Here is a 22,944-nt window from a genome sequence, read left to right on the forward strand (position 1 = left end):
AACTGGGTCATGTATGCAGAGTACAAGTGCAGGGTTTGCTGCATTTTATGTGTTTAGTACACAGTAGCTGCTGGTTTCCATATCACCATGGCATATAAGGCCTTTGCTAGCTGGTCTTTTCAACTTCATCTGCCATCCTTAACCTCCTAAATTCACCCCATTTATCCTGAATACACTCCTCTATTACAACATATCTTCCTGATTTTTCTCCACTGTGTCTTTTTGATGTAAGAAATGTTAGCCTATTCATAGGTGTCTTCTATAGTCCCATAGGTGGGACTATAGCCAGTTGACTCAAGAAAGTTATGTAGAATTAAACCAATATTGGGATAACCAGAGCCATGTGGGGGCAGGCTGCAGAGGGAAGTCCCAAGACAAAGGGAGTATGGCCTCCACTGCCAGGCTTGTCAGCCTCACCAGCCTTGTCCTCCTCACTTGCCTTGCTTGCCTGGCCACAGCCGCCCGGGGGACATTGAATTTGTCAGATATCTCCCTCAGCTGACTCTGCCTGGAGAAAGGACCACCATTTGGCTTGGTGGCTGTCCCAACAAAAAATCCTGGAAGCAGGATGAACCTCATGACCTGAAAATATGCCATTCCAGGCAAGGAAGAGACACCATGGGAAAGAGACTTGTTTAGACTGTGGATGCTTTTCAGGGACCACTATCCATCCTCACCCCCAAAATGCCAATTTTAGCCACTACTGTTTCACCCAAATATGTACCCATTGGGCACAGTGGGCCTGTCCATCCTTGAGGAGGAAAGGGACTGGAGGCCAGCCATCACAATTAAGCAGATCTTGTTAGGAATACAGGAACTTTTAAATCAACCAAATATCCAGGACTCAGCCCAAGCAGAGGCCCACACAATTTACGGCCAAAACAAAGTGGGCTACAAGAAGAGGGTTTGAGCACAAGCCAAGAAATTCACACCTTTATACACAGTCACCATGTGCCACCATTAGAGGAAAGGGATTGGTTTGGCAAGAACTTGTTTACAACATTTTTGCAAATCAAACATTGCCATGTATAATTACTAGTCACGTGGGGAGAGTGGGGCGGGTAACCTTTTCCATCTCTGCCACTGGGATGCAGCTTCCACTACCGGGTGGCCCGGTTTCTCATACAGGGTCTCTTCCTTCAGTCTTGTGTATTTTTGATTGTTATGCAAAACTTGCTTTTATTTTAATATTCATGTCAGTATTTCAACTGCTATAAAATTATGAATTTCATACTTTGATGAGCCCTGAGGAATTTGTTTCCTTTCCTTGCAGATATAGGCATGCTTCACACAGTTTAGGGAGAACTATTCTGAGCCTCCAGCCAGCTTCCCTCCTGCCTTTTGCCTCTTTCTTCTCAGAACTTTGAATTATGTTGCTTTTGAGCCTCAGATCCAAAGTCCAACAGTATCTCCTTGACGCATCGCTTCCTTTGGGTTTATATGGCATTTTGTCTGTGTTGCCCTTTAGAGTAAATGAACAATTTTTATATAAAAAAAAAACTAATACTGAGATAATCATAAATATATAAGAATCATCAGATAAGTATATATTCAGTAGATTAAATATGAAATAAATGAAAATCCCTGTGTATATAAGAGAACTTGAACCAGTGGTCATTGGGCCAAACTAAGTACAGACCTGTTTGTTTGGTCTCTTGAAGTGAAAATAAATCAGTAGAATTTATAATAAAAATTTGAATTTCTGGCTGCTCTTTTTTTTTTTTAAGATTTTATTTATTGAGGTATGTGCCCTCTATCCCTACACTTTGAAGAGTTTTGATCAGGAAGGGATGTTGTACTTTGTCAAATGCTTTTTCAGTATCTATTGAGAGTATCATATGGTTCTTGTTCTTTCTTTTATTGATGTGTTGTATCACATTGACTGATTTGCGGATGTTGAACCAACCTTGCAGCCCTGGAATAAATCCCACTTGGTCGTGGTGAATAATCTTTTTAATGTACTGTTGAATCCTATTGGCTAGTATTTTGTTGAGTATTTTCGCATCTGTGTTCATCAAGGATATCGGTCTATAGCTCTCTTTTTTGGTGAGATCCTTGTCTGGTTTTGGGATCAAGGTGATGCTGGCCTCATAAAATGAGTTTGGAAGTTTTCCTTCCATTTCTATTTTTTGGAACAGTTTCAGGAGAATAGGAATTAGTTCTTCTTTAAATGTTTGGTAGAATTCCCCCGGGAAGCCGTCTGGCCCTGGGCTTTTGTTTGTTTGGAGATTTTTAATGACTGTTTCAATCTCCTTACTGGTTATGGGTCTGTTCAGGCTTTCTATTTCTTCCTGGTTCAGTTGTGGTAGTTTATATGTTTCTAGGAATGCATCCATTTCTTCCAGATTGTCAAATTTATTGCCGTAGAGTTGCTCATAGTATGTTCTTATAATAGTTTGTATTTCTTTGGTGTTAGTTGTGATCTCTCCTCTTTCATTCATGATTTTATTTATTTGGGTCCTTTCTCTTTTCTTTTTGATAAGTCGGGCCAGGGGTTTATCAATTTTATTAATTCTTTCAAAGAACCAGCTCCTAGTTTCGTTGATTTGTTCTATTGTTTTTTTGGTTTCTATTTCATTGATTTCTGCTCTGATCTTTATGATTTCTCTTCTCCTGCTGGGCTTAGGGTTTCTTTCTTGTTCTTTCTCCAGCTCCTTTAGGTGTAGGGTTAGGTTGTGTACCTGAGACCTTTCTTGTTTCTTGAGAAAGGCTTGTACCGCTATATATTTTCCTCTCAGGACTGCCTTTGTTGTGTCCCACAGATTTTGAACCGTTGTATTTTCATTATCATTTGTTTCCATGATTTTTTTCAATTCTTCTTTAATTTCCCGGTTGACCCATTCATTCTTTAGAAGGATACTGTTTAGTCTCCATGTATTTGGGTTCTTTCCAAACTTCCTTTTGTGGTTGAGTTCTAGCTTTAGAGCATTGTGGTCTGAAAATATGCAGGGAATGATCCCAATCTTTTGATACCGGTTGAGTCCTGATTTAGGACCGAGGATGTGATCTATTCTGGAGAATGTTCCATGTGCACTAGAGAAGAATGTGTATTCTGTTGCTTTGGGATGAAATATTCTGAATATATCTGTGATGTCCATCTGGTCCAGTGTGTCGTTTAAGGCCTTTATTTCCTTGCTGATCTTTTGCTTGGATGACCTGTCCATTTCAGTGAGGGGAGTGTTAAAGTCCCCTACTATTATTGTATTATTGTTGATGTGTTTCTTTGATTTTGTTATTAATTGGTTTATATAGTTGGCTGCTCCCACATTGGGGGCATAGATATTTAAAATTGTTAAATCTTCTTGTTGGGCACATACCTCAATATCATCAAAGCCATCTATGAAAAACCCACCGCAAATATCATTCCCAATGGAGAAAAACTGAAAGCTTTTCCGCTAAGGTCAGGAACACGGCAGGGATGTCCATTATCACCACTGCTATTCAACATCGTACTAGAGGTCCTAGCCTCAGCAATCAGACAACAAAAGGAAATTAAAGGCATCCAAATCGGCAAAGAAGAAGTCAAATTATCACTCTTCGCAGATGATATGATACTATATGTGGAAAACCCAAAAGACTCCACTCCAAAACTGCTAGAACTTATACAGGAATTCAGTAAAGTGTCAGGATATAAAATCAATGCACAGAAATCAGTTGCATTTCTCTACACCAACAGCAAGACAGAAGAAAGAGATATCAAGGAGTCAATCACATTTACAATTGCATCCAAAACCATAAGATACCTAGGAATAAACCTAACCAAAGAGACACAGAATCTATACTCAGAAAACTATAAAGTACTCATGAAAGAAATTGAGGAAGACACAAAGAAATGGAAAAATGTTCCATGCTCCTGGATTGGAAGAATAAATATTGTGAAAATGTCTATGCTACCTAAAGCAATCTACACATTTAATGCAATTCCTATCAAAGTACCATCCATCTTTTTCAAAGAAATGGAACAAATAATTCTAAAATTTATATGGAACCAGAAAAGACCTCGAATAGCCAAAGGGATATTGAAAAAGAAAGCCAACGTTGGTGGCATCACAATTCCGGACTTCAAGCTCTATTACAAAGCTGTCATCATCAAGACAGCATGGTACTGGCACAAAAACAGACACATAGATCAATGGAGCAGAATAGAGAGCCCAGAAATAGACCCTCAACTCTATGGTCAACTAATCTTCGACAAAGCAGGAAAGAATGTCCAATGGAAAAAAGACAGCCTCTTCAATAAATGGTGCTGGGAAAATTGGACAGCCACATGCAGAAAAATGAAATTGGACCATTTCCTTACACCACACACAAAAATAGACTCAAAATGGATGAAGGACCTCAATGTACGAAAGGAATCCATCAAAATCCTTGAGGAGAACACGGGCAGCAACCTCTTCGACCTCTGCCGCAGCAACATCTTCCTAGGAACAACGCAAAAGGCAAGGGAAGCAAGGGAAAAAATGAACTACTGGGATTTCATCAAGATCAAAAGCTTTTGCACAGCAAAGGAAACAGTTAACAAAATCAAAAGACAACTGACAGAATGGGAGAAGATATTTGCAAACGACATATCAGATAAAGGACTAGTGTCCAGAATCTATAAAGAACTTAGCAAACTCAACACCCAAAGAACAAATAATCCAATCAAGAAATGGGCAGAAGACATGAACAGACATTTCTGCAAAGAAGACATCCAGATGGCGAACAGACACATGAAAAAGTGCTCCATATCACTCGGCATCAGGGAAATACAAATCAAAACCACAATGAGATATCACCTCACACCAGTCAGAATGGCTAAAATCAACAAGTCAGGAAACGGCAGATGCTGGCGAGGATGCGGAGAAAGGGGAACCCTCCTACACTGTTGGTGGGAATGCAAGCTGGTGCAGCCACTCTGGAAAACAGCATGGAGGTTCCTCAAAATGTTGAAAATAGAACTGCCCTATGACCCAGCAATTGCACTATTGGGTATTTACCCTAAAGATACAAATGTAGTGATCCAAAGGGACACATGCACCCGAATGTTTATAGCAGCAATGTCCACAATAGCCAAACTATGGAAAGAACCTAGATGTCCATCAACAGATGAATGGATCAAGAAGATGTGGTATATATACACAATGGAGTACTATGCAGCCATCAAAAGAAATGAAATCTTGCCATTTGCAACAACATGGATGGAACTAGAGCGTATCATGCTTAGCGAAATAAGTCAAGCAGAGAAAGACAACTATCATATGATCTCCCTGATATGAGGAAGTGGTGATGCAACATGGAGGCTTAAGTGGGTAGAAGAAGAATAAATGAAACAAGATGGGATTGGGAGGGAGACAAACCATAAGTGACTCTTAATCTCACAAAACAAACTGAGGGTTGCCGGGGGGAGGGGGTTTGGGAGAAGGGGGTGGGATTATGGACATTGGGGAGGGTATGTGATTTAGTGAGTGCTGTGAAGTGTGTAAACCTGGTGATTCACAGACCTGTACCCCTGGGGATAAAAATATATGTTTATAAAAAATAAAAAATTAAAAAAAAAAAAAAAAGATTTTATTTATTTATTTGACAGAGAGAGATCACAGTAGGCAATAGGTAGTAGGCACAGTAGGCAGAGAGGCAGGCAGAGAGAGGGGAAGCCCGACGCGGGACTCGATCCCAGGACCCTGAGATCATGACCTGAGCTGAAGGCAGCGGCTTAACCCACTGAGCCACCCAGGCACCCCTCTGGCTGCTCTTAAAAAGGTTGAAGATCTAGCAACTGAATCTCCATCGCTGCATAGAAATGGTTAAGATTCTTCAATTAGACCCACTCTCCATTCCAATAACATAGACACATCACAATAGCGTCTATGTGGCCACCAGTATAGAGTTCATCTTTTTCTCCAGAAAAGGCGATTTGATTAATGTGAAACAGGAAGAGTACTGCTCTTTATCCATTCCCAGGTAGAGTATAAACTGATTTACCTGAAGAAGCAATAGCAGCTACCCAACCTGCAACCCAGACTGCCTAACCAGATGTTCTTAAAAATGTTTGATCTTGCCAAAGCTTGCATCTCTACAGCTATGGATAGTCTTGTTGATTTTGATATTGTTGATTTATTCTGTGCCCTCCTGAGAGGCCAAGCAGTTTGTGCAGATGAATTCTAGTTATTAAAGGAGGCAGTGGCTTGTATTAGATGAGTTCTGTTCTCTTACAGCCCGTGACCTGGGTGCATGTGGTTTTGGCCACATTAGGCAGGGCCAGGGGGCTGTGTGTACTCATGTTAGAAGGCTGTGTAAGAGAGTAATTGCCACGGGCATCAGGGCAATTTGTAAGCTGAGTTGCTTTTTTTTTTTTTTTTTTTTAAAGATTTTATTTATTTATTTAACAGACAGAGATCACAAGTAGGCAGAGAGGCAGGTAGAGAGAGAGGAGGAAGTAGGCTCCCTGCTGAGCAGAGAGCCTGATGTGGGGCTCGATCCCAGGACCCTGGGATCTCGACCCAAGCAGAAGGCAGACGCTTAACGATTTAGCCACCCAGGCGCCCCAAAGCTAAGTTATTTTTTGGAGGGGGTGTACATTCAAAATTTAACCACTTGAATAATTAAATGTTTGTCCCCTCTGTGACTACAGGTACATCTCATAAATTCCCATGTTTAGAAGAATACTCACAAAGAACAAAGGGAAATGATTTAGCAATAATCTAGTTAATTTGGTCAATGTAAACACCCCAATTGGCTATATCATATTATGTTTTGAAACTTGAATTGTGCACGTCATTGTTTACACTGACTAAATTGAGCATAAAATTGCCAGATCAGTTTACTCCATGTTTTACAGATACAGCATAAAAGCCAGATTAAGCAAAGAGATAGTATTTTTCTCTGAGCGGACTGTGGGAATTTGAGTTTCTTAACAGATTTCAAAAACTGTGATTGTTAAATTATCCTAGAATGGCACTTCCTGTTTTTACTTGTCATTGAATTTATTTTCTTCTCCTGAAGCCCAAAGCGAGCTTTCGACTGCATATCCTTTAATGCATTGACATGGGAAGAGATGTGGTAGAGTTGCAGCCAGGAAAAGATTAAAAATTTACTCAAGAAAATTTTGTATCATTCAGTTCAAGTACAGGAGCAAACATGACTTGTCTGAAATTTGGCAACTTCTCATTCCTCTTTCAAAATGAAGCACATCGAAACACCTTCATGAGGCTTGTACTAATTGGCTCTTGCTGCTTGCTGGTTACTGTATTATTACCTACTCCAATCCAATCAGACATCCAAAAGGAGATCTATTTCTAAGAGACATTGTGATTCATTTGAATTAAGTAGAGACCCTGAAGTTTGACACTCTGGTGCCACTGAGTCACTTGGGAATATCAGTCAACATTACAGAGTCTGAATTTCCATAAAAAATAGAATGTGATTTGCCCCATGTGCAAATAAAGATATCATCATGATTTAAAGGTAAATTGCTGTAAATGAAAATAATGCAATTCAATGCATACCAAAGGAAATAATTGGATGTATAGATAGGTAATATGTATAAGAGAATAACAGAGTGACTTCATTTTCATCCTTGTACTCCAAGGGTAGGTAGAGTGCCTAGCCCCAGCTACCTGCTCAATGCATGACTACTGAATGGATGAATCTGTCCATCAACAGTGGTGCTTTGGCAGCCTCTTACTCTAACAAGGTTAAGTTACTTCAGTTCTATAGACCTCAGAGTTTTTCTATCTGTGAAATGATTTGGACTAGCTAGTAAGAAACATTTTCTTGCAGGTCTACAATTTTTTTTAAAGGTTTTATTTATTTGAGAGAGAGAAAGAATGAGAGAGAACAAGAGAGGGGAGAGGTCAGAAGGAGAAGCAGACTCCCTGCTGAGCAGGGAACCCGATGTGGGACTCAATCCCGGGACTCTAGGATCAGGACCTGAGCTGAACTGAAGGCAGTTGCCTAACCAACTGAGCCACCCAGGTGCCCGCAGGCCCACAATTTGACTTTTTGATTTTATGTATTGTGAAATGTGGCAAATATATATAACCTAAAGTGTTTGTGGACCTTGGTTTGGATACTGTCAGAAAACAGAACGATTTTGAGTTTGACTTATCGAAAGATTATTTTAAAATTTTTGCTTATTGGTGAATTGAAACTCATTTGTATTTCTGAAGGTATTAGGAAAATATTAGGTGAGCAAGCATATTGGGCGCTGTTTACTTATATACATATACTTGATAGGATGACCTTTGAGGATTAGAGTAAGAAAATAAACAATAACTTAAATAATTTGCTTATATAAAATTAAATAGTGAAAAGAAGTTAGAACAAAACTTACAGGTATTTTAATAGCCAGCAAACATCAACCGTGACTGTTAGCACATGACTATCGCCCTATGTGAAAATTTGTCCCTTCTAGTGGAAATTTTAATGTTTGAATGTCAGCATCAGGAATTTCGGTGTATTAGAAGTTTCCGGGTAGAGAGAGGCTTCTTTACATATAGAATTGACTTCCTCTTAATTGCAGGTAACTCCTCTTATTATGACATGATTACCAATTCCTTTCTCTTAAAGATGTGAGGGACTGGCCAGAAGGGGTATGAGAACTTCTCTTTCTTTCAGTCCTTTTAAGGTGCTGTAAACCTTGTTGCTCCTCTGCCTGGGCCTGACTTGTCTTGAGGAGCTCAAAGCTGCAGGGCCTGTTTGGCTACTGCTCTTTACGTGTGCTGACCAAGGTTTATATTCCAGTTGCTTATGTATTAGAACTCTGAAGTTGAGAAACACCTTTGAAAAATTCAGTGGTGTCTGCGCCTGGAGGGATTTATATGTGAAATGTCTTCCTAGCACTCCTTCCTCTCACTTTGTTCTTTTTTGCTTCTTCCTTTGCCGTGACTCTCATTCATTCATTCATTCACAAACACATACTGGACATTTTCTATATGTCAAACATCGTGTGGGATCATGAGGATAGAGAACCAAAAATAGGCTGCTTACTGTCTAAGGGCTTACTGCCCCGCATCGTTTTTTGGGTGCAATTTCTTTGCAAGATTGGTCCTTTGTTACTTACAGCTTCTGGGGATGTACTTATACTTTAAATGGTTAGTTTTTGACTCGAAGCTTTAAATCATTCATTCCTAAATTCTGTTAGGTACCTATAAAAGTCAACCAGTTGATCCTGTTTTTAGCCATCAGTTAGATATGAGCGCTTAATATTAGTTTTCCTTCATTTTGCAAGTGTCTCTTTCAACAAGAAATTCAAAACTAGGATTTTTGTAGCTTTACACTTTCTGGTAACCAGGTTCTAATCTTATTTGATTACTACATTTGGGGTGAATGTGGAAAGGAAAATTTTTATTTGGGTTACAAAGTCTGACTTCTCCCCCGACTAAACTTTATTGAAATCCTCTGATGAGGCTATAAGACTACGGCTTCTATTTCCTTTTCTTTCTTCTTGATAGTTGAGGCTATGGGAGACAAAAGACTCAGATTTCCATTTGAAACCTCTTGGGTAGTTAGTAGAGAAATTATTGATAGCTTTCAGAATTGAGGATGAGGAGACTACTTATGGCTATTATTGGAGCTAAGCTAAAAGAGAAGGAAATATTAGGAAAATGGCATTATGGGGAGCCAAGGAGTTGGTTTGTTCAAGACAGAATTTTGGTTAAACAGATCCTGTTGAAATTTGACTCTGATAGTACTTTTCAAAAACATTGAAACTGAACGTTTTGATTCTTTATTGCTACATAACTTTCCTCTTCCCCCAAATTTGGTGGATTAAAACAACATTGATTTTATCATATCTCCTCATTCTCTGGACTAATTAGGTTCAGCTGAGTCCTTCTGATTCACATGAGGTCACTTGGGGATGTAGCCATCTTGGCACCTACCTGGTCCTGAGCATCAAGATGGCATACTTTGGTAGTGGACCATTGATGCTGACCATCCTCAGTGAACTCAGCAGGGACTGTCTGCTAGGTGTCTTAATTCCTCAAGACCTCCTATGCTTCTTCCTATGGCTGCTTAAGCTTCCCTGTAGCATGGCTGTTAGGTTTCAAGAGGCAGGAAGTGGAAGCTGCCAGTCCCCTTAAAGCCCAGCCTGAAAGTTGCACAGCTTCACTTCCCTTGCATTCTATTGGTCAGAGCAGTCACAGGCCCAACTTATATTCAAGGGGGGGTGAGGAAATAAGACCACTTCTCAGTGGAGGCTGTGACAAAGATTTTACAGTTATCTTTAATCTATGATAGTAAATCTGTTTATTAGCTAATCAATATAAAAGCTGATGCTTGAAAAAAAGAGAGGCATAAAAAGCCTAGGAAATTCAGCATTAGGTCTCCTGAATGCATATTCTATAAAGGGGAAAATTAGCTGCGTGATGATCACATTCAAGTGGACTCAGGGGAAGGTTACCTTTGGCCATTGGTTGTCAAACTTAAGTGTTCATTGGAATTACTGGAGAGTGTGTTAAAACCAGATTGCTGGGCTGCACTCCCGGAGGCTCTGATTAAGTGGGCTTGGGGGAGGGTCTGGAAATTAGAATTTCTAAGAAACTCCCAGAGGATACTGATGCTAATGGTCTTGGGAACCACACTTTGAGAACCACTGCCTTTGACTGTGCAGGGCCAGAAAGAGCAAGAAGAAAAAGAAAAAAGAAGGAAATCTATTGTTTTTCCTCTAGTGGTGTTTTTCAAAGCCTGGTGTCAGTAGTATAAATTTAAGTTTCAGGACATCATGAACATGTTAACATAGGGCATTTATGTTTGTCAGGGTTATTGATCCTAGAGCCACAACATCAACCCCTGAAATCCCCTTACCTTAACATAACAAAAGTTTATTCTTATTTATGTAAAGCTCAATATGAGTCAGTAACATTCCTCTGTAGGTGCTACAGTATTTGGAACATGTGGTGCTCATTGTTGCTGAGGCAGGGAAGGGAAAAGAGAAATAAACAAGGCACACCGGCTCTTAACTTCCCCAGCCTAAAAGTGACACATGTTACCTCTTCTCAGAGTCCGTTGGTCTGAACGTGCACCCATTGGTGCGTGACCTCGACCTAAGTGAAAAGGAAGCTGGGAAATGTAGGAGGACAGGCATAGTAAGCCCTAACTATCTCTGCTATAGCATCTAACTAACTTCAGTGTCCCATATTCTTTGATTAGGTCGAACAGGAAGTAGAAAGAATCCTGTGAGTCCTCAAACCCATATATATACCTCTGCTTGTAATTATTCAAATGTTGTTATTACTTTCAAAATATTTATTTTCTTCTCTGAGTAGTTTTTTGTTTGTTTGTTTTCATCCTAATTTTCTGGGTGGCATTAAACAGAGTACCTAATAACATTGGTATCTCAAAAGAAAAATCTGTTGTGAAAACTTTTTTGTCTGTTACAAATAATTGGGTAAACCCTTGTTATCAAGCGATTTTGGTTGTTCTGTTAAGGATTAATTAAATAACTGAGTGCCTAGGAAGCTCAGTTGGTTACGCATCTACATTTGGCTCAGGTCGTCATCCCAGGGTCCTGGGATGGCTCCCAGGATTGATCCCACATCGGGTCCTGGGATTGATCTCCATATCAGGCTCCCCACTTGACAGAGAGCCTGCTTCTCCCTCTCCCTCCACCTGCCGTTCCCCCTGCTTGTGCTCTCTTTCTCTGTCAAATAAATTAATTAAATATTTTTTTTAAAAAGGATTAGTTAAATAAGATACTATCTCTTTTCCTTTGCTGATTTTGCCAAGCATAGAAGGTAATTGTTAAAGTGATTATTTATGCTGCTGGAGACTAGACAGATTTTGTCCATTGGCAATGAGGTAGTATCAGGACTTTGAGCATTTTTGAAAATAAAGGAATGAAATTTATTTTTATCTCATCCATGTAAGATCCACTGTTAGCTAAGTGGTAGATAGAGAACATGGTACAGAATATTGTCAGTGCGAAACAAAGCACAATTTAGATTTAATTTATTCACTATATTCTCTTGTGCTGCTGTTGCCTACTTTTGGCTGGAATTTTTTTTTTTTTTTTTTTTTTTTTTTTTTTTTTTTGGTGCTTCCACAAAAATTGATACTGGTGAACAGGATTCCCAGGCACATAATGACTCTTTGGTCATGGGAAAGCAATTCCTATTTTCCTCTGCTGATGGAAAGACCTTATTTGGCAGATAAAACCTTTGGAATATGCTTTATGTTCAGTCTAAGTAGCTTTGAGGCAAATTTTCATTTCAATTTTGTTTCTTAAATTCTACAGGCTTAATTAACATCTCTGATATTGTGAAACAATATGATGATGAGGTGGTTCTTTGTAGAAACATGTTAGACTGGTAGCACTCTCCTGTCTTAGTTGGGCAAACTAAAATTCTATATGTCACAGTTATTAGAAAGCATCTGAGTTATATATATATTGATGCCTTCATTATATGGTCTCAGTCCATACTTAGAATCCTTTATAGGATCCCCCCCCACCACCACAAGCACATACACATAATTATTTAGTAGCTACTAGACAAGCAGCTTCCTTAAATTAACAAGTGACAGATCAGCATTACTCTTCCCACTGAACAGATGAAGAAACTGAGACAATCTTGTGACTAGTCCAAAGCATCCTGGTGAGTCAGGGTCAGAGTTAGGACTCAACTTTAGTTTAAATGCTCAAGCCAAAGCAACTTGTGTAACTCTGAAGTTAAATTTCTGGAGCCAAAGATACCATCTTATTTTAATATTTGCTAGCACAACAGCATGAGGTACAGTTACATTGGAGACTATTTAAATTATCTGATCCATTTCAGAAGTGTAGTTGCAATCTCCTACTCTACCTGGCATGAGTGAAGAAGGGCTTGGTTATTATACACAGAAGGCTACATAATGTATTGGAAAGGGCAGGGCACTACAGTGGGAAGAAACAGGTTCCATTGAAAGCTGTGTGACCTTGGTCATATCACTTAACCTCTCAAGAACCTCAGAGTCTTCACTTGTAAAATATGAGGCATCAACATAGATGTTTCCTAAGGTCTAAACTTCTAGTGCAGAATTTTGTCACTGTTATATTTGTTTTAGCTTCCTAATCTTCCTTAGGTGAGTCTTAATTTAACCAAAATTCCCATTGTTTTGAAGATTTCTTTTTAAATGCAATTTCTATGTGAGACAGTTTCTTCGGGTTCTGACTTGGCATCTGGAATCTTCTGTCTGTCGTCAGCTCTGGTGAAGAGCTCAGAAGGGAATTGCAGAGGGAAGCTAGACTGAGAGGAGGCTGAGTGTGCAAAGCAGGCACAAACTTGTAAGGCCAGGCTCTCTTTTCTCCCCAACCCTGCTTTCCATTCTTCCCAGAGCTGGAGGCCAAACTCTAAACCACCTCCTCCTACCTACTGATGGATAGAAGAAATCATTGCGTGGGGAGGTGTTGGCTAGGCTATTTTGGTAGAATCCTTGTATACACTCTCATCCGCATGCACTTGGTTGGCTTACCATGGAATGAATCTTAGGGAATTTGCTTTTTCAGCTTCTTCGTCACCTCCCACCCTTTTGCCAAGTGACAAGAAGAGCCTGGTATCAGCCTCCATAAAATATAGTGGTGCCTCCCTATTTTTCCACCTGCCCTTGTAGAAGAGAGCTTGGTAAACCTTATCAAGGTCAGAGTCTGGGGGGGTGGGTCGGAGTCCCTTTGAAGCATTTTCTCTGCAGAGTTCGGGCTTATTTCTGAATATCACTGACCCAGAGGCCAGTTTCACATCCTGCAGAAAAGCTCTGGAAGAATGTGTCAGCAGAACTGGCATTGCATGTCTAGACAAAGAATTGATATTAGCATCATCAGCCGGCATCCAATCTGTTAACTCTTGTGTAAGCATTTGTTGTCTGTGCCTCAGGCACTTTTTGGCTTAAAATGAAAACTGTAGTCTAAGATTAAGACTAAGGTCTTTCAGGAGGTTCTTTCAAGGTAGGGAATCACAAGATCAAATATTTTATTTCAAGATCAAATATTTTACTGATTAATATGAAAGTCTCTTTAACTTTTTTGATTTTTCTGTAAAATGATATTTGTATCATTACCATCTTCATTTTATTCTATATTCATTATTTCAAGAAACATGTATTAAGCACCCACCCGGAAGCTACACAAGGCATGCTGCTAGACTGTGCTGATACATCGATGAATAAAACAGCTAAGGTCCCTCCCTCTCTGGAGTTTATAGCTTAATGGGGGAGACTGACCACAAACAAGAGAAACAGGATATTTCTGTCTCAGTTTCGGCTGAGGCACCAAAGAACAAAGCAGTAGGTGTTAAGTTCCTTGGCTTTTTAAATTGAAGTGCTAGACTACCTCTTCGGGATTTGCAAGCAGGGTACCTCAGAACTGGTTTTGCTAGCCTGAACCCATCATCCACCTTCAGGGCATTGAAGAGAAGGCTTGGTGTACTTGGAGTTTCAAGTACTGATTGGGTTTCTTTGAGGAGAGTTGTTACTGTGCTTTATAGTTCTCTTCACTTCAGGAAGGAGCCCTGTATGCCCCTCACTCAGACCTAGTTGGGATGAGGCTTCTAGGGAACCACTCAGAGAGAGTACTATTTTGTGTTTCCTGGATTTGGGGGGACTTCAGGACTGATATCTGAGGCATTTTAAGGCAGAGGCTAGCGAGTAGGGGTAGCAGTGGGCTATGATAGGGCAGCAGAGACGAGATGGATGCACTGGGATTGGCCAGCACTTTTAAAGTTCACTGATAAGAAGTGCCTCAGAAAAGAGCAGACTGGGTCATGTTGAACATAACTTGACAAGGAGGACCATAGGATTGAGGGGATTCTGGAAAAAAGACATGACTGCAATGGAACAGCTAAATGAGAATGAGGGAGAAATTTTTCAGGGACCAGCCAGAAGGAGCCTTGCTTAGTGAGGCAGCTGTGGGTAAGACATCTACTATGATGAGAGTCTCTGAAAATCCCAGAAACAGCAGGTTCTGGAAGCTTGGGTCTGCCAAGTGCAGAGGCACCAACCCCAGATTACAGCCGTATCTGACAAATTAGATCTGTCTTCCCCTCCTCTCCTCCATCCCCTGCCCTAATCTGGGAGGGCCTGAGACGGGAAGAAGTGAAGTGAGAAAAGCTGACTAGGCTGCCTCCCCTGATAAGCTTCTCAGACGAAAGCAGATCTAAGCTGGCAGAGGGGAGATATTGTGGATCATTTCAAGTCTGGAGTCTTGATCACCCAAGAAAATCACCCAAGAAAAGGGACTCTTTGTTTATGGCTGGGAAGTGACAAGGATTTGTTTTGGGATTGGTGGGATATTTTCATATAGTGACAGGGAAGAACAGACGAAGTTGAGCAGATCTAAAGGAGCAGAAGTGGCAGAGGATGAATCGCTTTCGGACCACGCCATACTGCGTCAGATTCCTTTAACCTGGTTATGCTAGTAAATGAAGAAAATACAGAATGATGAAACTGTGCTCTTAAAGGATAATGGGGGGGGAGGTGGCAGTTGTAGAGATCCTATTTAGGTAGCTCAACAAGGATGACCGTTCAGGAAAGGAGAATTAATGAATGAGAAAGAGTCAGTTGTGCTGTTTGGTAGCAGTTGGGGAAAGAGATGCCTGAAAAGTCCAGGCAGAGGGAACTGCGTGTGTAGGGTTTATGTAGAATTCTGTGATCAGGATCCAGGAAACATTTAGATGGCTTCAGTCAAAGGTGGTGTCGTTCTTTGTGCAGGGCACTGAGTAAAATGTCAGGTCTACAAACAGAATAAATGCCTCCTTCACTCAGGGTTAAGTCTTAATTGATCAACATTGAGGGAAAAAAAAAAAAAAACAAAACAACAAACTTTAATAAAAGGTAAGCTCGAAAGGCCTAAAGGCAGTAAAGACTGGAGAAACTTCCATACTCAGCCTTCAAGCTCTTGAGGGTCCTAGATAACGTTCTCCTTTTCTGAGACTTTGCAAGACAAGCAGCCTCTTTTAGCATTCTGGTGACCTTTTGTAGAGTGTAGGGACAGCTGAGTAAAGAAACACAGAGCTCTCCTGACAGTCCCAGGAGGGAGGGAAAGCCTTTTAACTTGTTCTAGGGCTTTGTTTATGTGTAAGGCTCAGAAAAGACTGTTTGTTGTAAGCAAGCCATCCAAAATAATAGAGGTAAGATGTCAACAAGTCAGTAGGGGCAGATATGCCTCCTCAGTTGGACACAATGATTGGAAATGTTATTTGCCTTTACTGGCATAAATTTGTTCACTCAGGATATAAAAAGAGCAGAAAGAGGAACTGGTGGCCTAGGGAAGGTCTGGGGAGAGTCTCTGCAGGAATGCAAGCTCAACCATTTAAAGCTTAGATCCCAGGCAGATGGCGACCCAGTGAGTGCCTATGCTGGTGGCACTTTCCCAGTCTTGCTGGCCTCCCAGCTGGCACTTAGTCTCTATCAGGAGATGGGAGTATTTCTGGGAAGGGAGCAGTGTACCTGTGCTTGTGGGGACTCCCAGAGATGAAGACTGACAGCCCTTGCTTTCAAGAAGCTATCTGGTTGGGAGACAGAATCTACATTGCCAACACATCTGGTAGACACAAGTACAGAGCCAACCCAAGGAGGTGAAGAGAGAATATTTCCCCTTTGAATACTGGGAAAGGACAGTGCAATCTAAATTGCCAGAGTTTTCCATGTCTCTAGCTTTTAATTATATCTCTTCACCATCCACATAACACACACTCAGCGGAGAAACTGGCAAGTGCAAAAAAATCTGTGTAAAATCAGCTGTTTTCATATTAAAAGACTATTTTGTAGAGAAGGGACTTCTGAATTTGGAAGGAAAGTGTTTGTGCTGTCTCTCCCCTTTCCCATTGGTAGGGAGAAATAATTTGCTCCCATTAGAACCTGTGCCCCTTAGACAGAAGCCAGTCCCCAAACAGGCTGCCAGGATACACAGAAAGTTGTTGATGTATGTATTTAAAGATCAAAGTTCTGTGATTTAGAGATCTAGAATTTCATTTTTTTTTCTTAGAAATTTGAATTACCAGAGTGTCTTGTAAGTAGTCTGTCTTTCTAGTATTATATATAAATATTAGACCTTAAGACCTTTTGATACTCCTTGATACTTGAAACACAAGTACAATGTGTTTCAGAAATCAGTTAAGTTGATATCATGGTCCTTCGGTATATTTTTTCCTTGGCAACACATTATAGTAGCAAGAACATGAACATTTGAGTCAGGAAAATGTGAGTTTAAAAACCAGCCTAACAACCCTTAGATCTGGAGTTTGGAGCCAGCCCTAGATTCCCATTTTGAAGGCTTCACTCTGACCTGATGGTCATAGCCCTCCTTCCTAGAGAGACAAATCTGAGTGGCCAAGAACACCTGCTCACCTAAAACCTCTGTGCCTGTGCTCTAGAACTGCGGATTCCTTGCCCAGGCAACTGGGAACACAATTCCAGGGATTGCTGGGCCTGACACCAGCTGGCTGGGCAATCAAACCTTTCCTGGAATGGACCCTGACGGGTGGGGGCAGAGTGGGAAGAAAGAGAGGATGGAGCAGTGGGCTGGGGAACTTTCATCTGTACTCTTACACTGAGTCCTGAAAATGTCAGGGGAGGGTTCCTTATATCTGACCCTTGGTCATATAACTTGCAAACAATTTGACCTTTCTGAGCTCATTTTAGCCCTTCAAAAATTTGTGTAAGAATTCATATCTTATACCCTGGGGATAAAAATATATGTTTATAAAAAATAAAAAATTAAAAAAAAGAATTCATATCTTATAGATTTTAAGGGTATAATTAGATTATTATATAAATATAATTGTATGAAATAAAGTAAACATAATTTCTTATCACTAATTTAAATCTTTGACTAGAGATTCAGACTAACCTGAAAATGTTTGCTAAAGCCACAACACAGCTGAAATGCATTACTAATTCCATTATTAGCGCTAATAGTATTTCAGTATGTGGTCTCTTATCTGAAAACTTTGACCCAGATGTTTCTAGAATTAAGAACTTTTTTGGAATTTAGAGGTATATACATAAATCATATATTACATTACTCCTGGAATATTTGAGGCAGGGGCACACTATTGAATTCATTACTATTTTGCTATCAATACCTGTCGAGTAAATACGTATGATAAGTAAAGACCATGCATAGTCCCATGTTAATCCAGGCTATTTTTAAAAATAAATTTCTGTATTTTAGAATAGTTTTAAATTTACAGAAAGATTGCAAACATAGTACAGAGTTCCCCTGTAGCCAGTTTTCCATATTGTTATCATCTTACCTTGCTCTGGCCCATTTGTCAATTCCTAATAACATAGTTATATTGTTACTAATATTATTATACATTATTATTAACTGAAGTTCATAATTTATTCAAATTTTCTTAAATTTTTGTGGTGAATAATCCTTTTATTTTTATTTTTTATTTTTATTAACATATAGTGTATTATTTGCCCCAAGGGTACAGGTCTGCGAATCATCAGGCTTACACATTTCACAGCACTCACCATAGCACATATACTCCCCAGTGTCCATGACCCAATCACCCTATCCCCAACCCCCAAGCCCCCAGCAACCCTCAGTTTGTTTTGTGAGATTAAGAGTCTCTTATGATTTGTCTCCCTCCTGATCCCATCTTGTTTCATTTTTTCCTTCCCTATCCCCCACAACCCCCTGCCCTGCCTCTCAAATTTCTCATATCAGAGAGATCATGTGATATTTGTCTTTCTCTAATTGACTGATTTTGCTCACCATAATACCCTCTAGTTCCATCCACATTATTGCAAATGGGTTTTTGATGGCTGCATAGTATTCCATATATATATATATATATATATATATATCACATCTTCTTTATCCATTCATCTGTTGATGGGCATCTAGGTTCTTTCCATAGTTTGGCTATTGTGGACATTGCTGCTATAAACATTCGGGTGCATGTGCCCCTTCGGATCACTACATTTGTATCTTTAGGGTAAATACCCAGTAGTGCAATTGCTGGGTCGTAGGGTAGTTCTATTTTCAACTTTTTGAAGAACCTCCATACTGTTTTCCAGAGTGGTTGCACCAGCTTGCATTCCCACCAACAGTGTAGGAGGGTTCCTCTTTCTCTGCATCCTCACCAACATCTGTCGTTTCCTGACTGGTTAATTTTAGCCATTCTGACTGGTGTGAGGTGGTATCTCACTGTGGTTTTGATTTGTATTTCCCTGATGCCGAGTGATGTGGAGCACTTTTTCATGTGCAGATTTTTAAAATTTTTACCTAATGTCCTCTTTCTGTTCCTGGATTCCATCAAGGCCATTCCGTTGCATTTAACCGTTACTTATGTCTTCATTAGCTCTTGCTGGCTGTGATAGTTTCTCAGACTTTCCTTGTTTTTCATAGCCTTATGGTTTGAGGAGTACTGCTCAGGTATTTTGTAGACTGCATTTCAGTTGGGATTGTCTGACTCTTGATGAGACTGCGGCTATGGATTTTGGGGAGAAAGACCACAGAAATAGAGTGCCATTCTTATCACATCTGAAGGGTACATACTATTAACATGACTTATTGCTGTTAATGTTGACCTTCTTCACCTGGCTCTTGTAGTGTTTGTTAGATTTCCCAGTATAAAGTTACACTTTTTCTTCCCTTTTCATTCTGTACTTTCTGAAAGAAAGTTACTATGCATGACCCACAGTTAAGAAATGGGGAATTATGCTCTTCTCCCACAGGGGTAGAGTATCTAAATTATTTAGAATTCCTCCACATGGGAGAGTGAACTCTTCTCCCCCATAGGTCAGATTTTGCTGCCAAATAGGTTAAAGAATTTTTTAGTTTTCTTTTAAATTATAAGTGTTGTGGATAAGGGATTATGGACCAGAACCAACGTTATATCTAAATTTAATGGCTTATAACATGCTTCTACCCGTTATATCTCCCTGGTGACAGAAGAGACTGGATGATGTCACCTTTAAAGAAAGAATGATTGGAACTAGTAAGAAGGGATAAGAGTAGCCTGTTTCCCAAAGCCATGGATAGTCCCTGCCCATCACACATGATTGTACAGTTTTTTTTTTTAAAGATTTTTATTTATTTATTTGAGAGAGAGACAGTGAGAGAGAACATGAGCGAGGAGAAGGTCAGAGAGAGAAGCAGACTCCCCGTGGAGCTGGGAGCCCTATGCGGGACTTGATCCCGGGACTCCGGGATCATGACCTGAGCCGAAGGCAGTCGTCCAACCAACTGAACCACTCAGGCGTCCCTGATTGTACAGTTTTAATCAAGAAGTACATTTGGTTGTTTCCATACCTTCATAACAAATTCAACTTGAAAGGAAATAATGGAAAATATGGTGATGACCAAGTCAAGAGTATAAGTTTTTTAAAAAAGACCAATTTTCCTTTTCATGTATTTGTTAGACCCCTTTTAACATGAATTTTCATAGAAACTCTTGAATTGGGATTATTCAGGGATGGAAGTGCTTATAGAAGGAAATGTAGGTGACTCTTGCCTTTGGCAAGCCGGGTCACTTCTCACAGTCATTGAGGGACCCGCTCTACTCTCCTACATCCCCACCTTCCTATTAAATGCCCCATTCTAGCCCCTGGGCAGCTTTCCATATCACACAGTCTCAAGTTGCATTCCCTTTCTCTTCAACTCTTCTCTCCCATCTTCGCTTTCCCCTGGAAAGACCCTTTTAGGAATTTTATTGTTCACAACTAAGTCCTCTGTGTTCTCTGTATGGCTTCAGCAACTTCTACTCAGTATTATTCAGAATACCTGACAATCTATTATGTAAAGCTGCAGCTGGGCCATGTGCAAGGCACTACTCCTTTGAGTAGAGGGTCCAAAGGGAAAGAAATTACTGAAGGATGTGTGAGGAGCTATAGAATGGCTGAGAGAAGCAGCTATTTATCAACCTGAAGAGGTTTTTTTGACACTTTTATATACAGGGAAAATGAATCCTATTAAATATTTTTTGTATCATATAAGTCATTAGAGCCTTCCAGAAATAAGCCCTAGCCCCCACTTACTGATTACTAACATAGTGCTTATATACTCTCAGGGTTAACTTTCCAACTTGTGGAATGGCTCATTGAAGCTCCAAGAAGTCATCCACTGAGTTAGGGCAACCATGTGACCAAATACCGACATGTTGCTGTTCAAATTTACCCCTAAAACCTAATAGCCTATGTCACTATGTTCTTAGGGCTAACTCGAAAGATGATATGAGCCCTGTGCAGCATCATATTTGTTAAAAATACCTGACAGGAATGTATCTATAGTGAATCTTTTCCTACTACGACCTTCAAAGGAACACAGGTCAGGGAATTTCTTTTCTATTGAATTCACTTGATCTCTCTCCAGCCTATGTTTCATTGCCTAAAATCATGTTCATTTATTTAGCATACTATCTCTTCCACTTAATTTAGAGAAATGTGTGGATGTCTTGAAAATGGTACAAACTTCTGAAGAAAAAAAAGTTACAATGTATCTTCTTCAATTTCATTCATGCTCATGGATCGGGAGAATAAACATTGTTAAAGTGTCTATACTGCCTAGAGCAATCTATACTTTCAATGCCATTCTGATCGAAATTCCACCAGCATTTTTCAAAGAGCTGGAACAAATAATCCTAAAATTTGTATGGAACCAGAAGAGACCCCGAATTGCTAAGGAACTGTTGGAAAAGAAAAACAAAACTGGGAGCATCATGTTGCCTGATTTTAAGCTTTACTACAAGGCTGTGATCACCAAGACAGCATGGTACTGGCACAAAAACAGACACATAGACCAGTGGAACAGAGTAGAAAGTGCAGATATGGACCCTCAACTTTATGGTCAAATAATCTTTGACAAAGCGGGAAAAAAATATACAGTGAAAAAAAGACAGTCTCTCTCTTTTTTTTTTTTTTTAGATTTTTTTTTTAAATTTACTACTTATTTGACAGATAGAGATCACAAATAGGCAGAGAGGCAGGCAGAGAGAGAAGGAGGGAAGCAGGCTCCCTGGTGAGCAGAGAGCCCATTGTGGGGCTTGATCCCAGGGCTCTGGGATCATGACCTGAGCCGAAGGCAGAGGCTTTAACCCACTGAGCCACCCAGGTGCCCCAAGACAGTCTCTTCAATAAATGGTGCTGGGAAAATTGGATACCTATATGTAGAAGAATGAAACTCAACCATTTTCTTACACCATACACAAAAATAAACTTGAAATGGATAAAAGACCTCAACGTGAGGCAGGAATCCATCAGAATCCTAAAGGAGAACATAGGCAGTAACCACTTTGACATCAACCACAGCAACTTCTTTCAAGATATGTCTCCAAAGGCAAAGGAAACAAAAGCAAAATGAACTTTTGGGACTTCAACAAGATCAAACACTTCTGCACAGCAAAGGAAAGAGTCAACAAAACAAAGAGGCAACCCACGGAATGGGAGAAGATATTCACAAATGACAGTACAGACAAAGGGTTGATATCCAAGATCTATAAAGAACTCCTCAAACTCTGGGACACCTGGGTGGCTCAGTTGGTTAAGCAGCTGCCTTCGGCTCAGGTCATGATCCCAGCGTCCTGGGATCGAGTCCCACATCGGGCTACTTGCTCCGCAGGGAGTCTGCTTCTCCCTCTGACTCTGCCTTCCACTCTGTCTGCCTGTGCTTGCTCTCTCTCTCTCTCTCTTACAAATAAATAAATAAAATCTTTAAAAAAAAAAAAAAAAAGAACTCCTCAAACTCAAAACACACAAAACAGATAATCGTGTCAAAAAATGGACAGAAGACATGAACAGGCATTTCTCCAAAGAAGATGTACAATGGCTAACAGACATTTGTTCATCATTACTAGCCATCAGGGAGATTCAAATCAAAACCACATTGAGATACCACTTTACACCAGTTAGAATGTCCAAAATGAAAAAAACAGTAAACAACATGTGTTGTAAGAGAAACCCCTCTTACATTGCTGGTGGGAATGCAAGTTGGTGCAGCCACTTTGGAAACCAGTGTGGAGATTCTTTAAGAAATTAAAAATA

The 22,944-nt window shown here is 40.0% G+C and overlaps 1 pseudogene; it reads left to right on the forward strand.

Annotated features, from left to right (window-relative positions):
- Nucleotides 1-385: 385 nt before the first annotated feature.
- Nucleotides 386-964, forward strand: LOC131831177 (SUMO-conjugating enzyme UBC9-B-like; annotated as a pseudogene).
- The last annotated feature ends 21,980 nt before the right edge of the window (nucleotides 965-22,944 follow it).

The sequence above is a fragment of the Mustela lutreola genome, chromosome 5 (assembly GCF_030435805.1).
Source record: "Mustela lutreola isolate mMusLut2 chromosome 5, mMusLut2.pri, whole genome shotgun sequence".
Lineage (NCBI taxonomy): Eukaryota > Metazoa > Chordata > Mammalia > Carnivora > Mustelidae > Mustela > Mustela lutreola.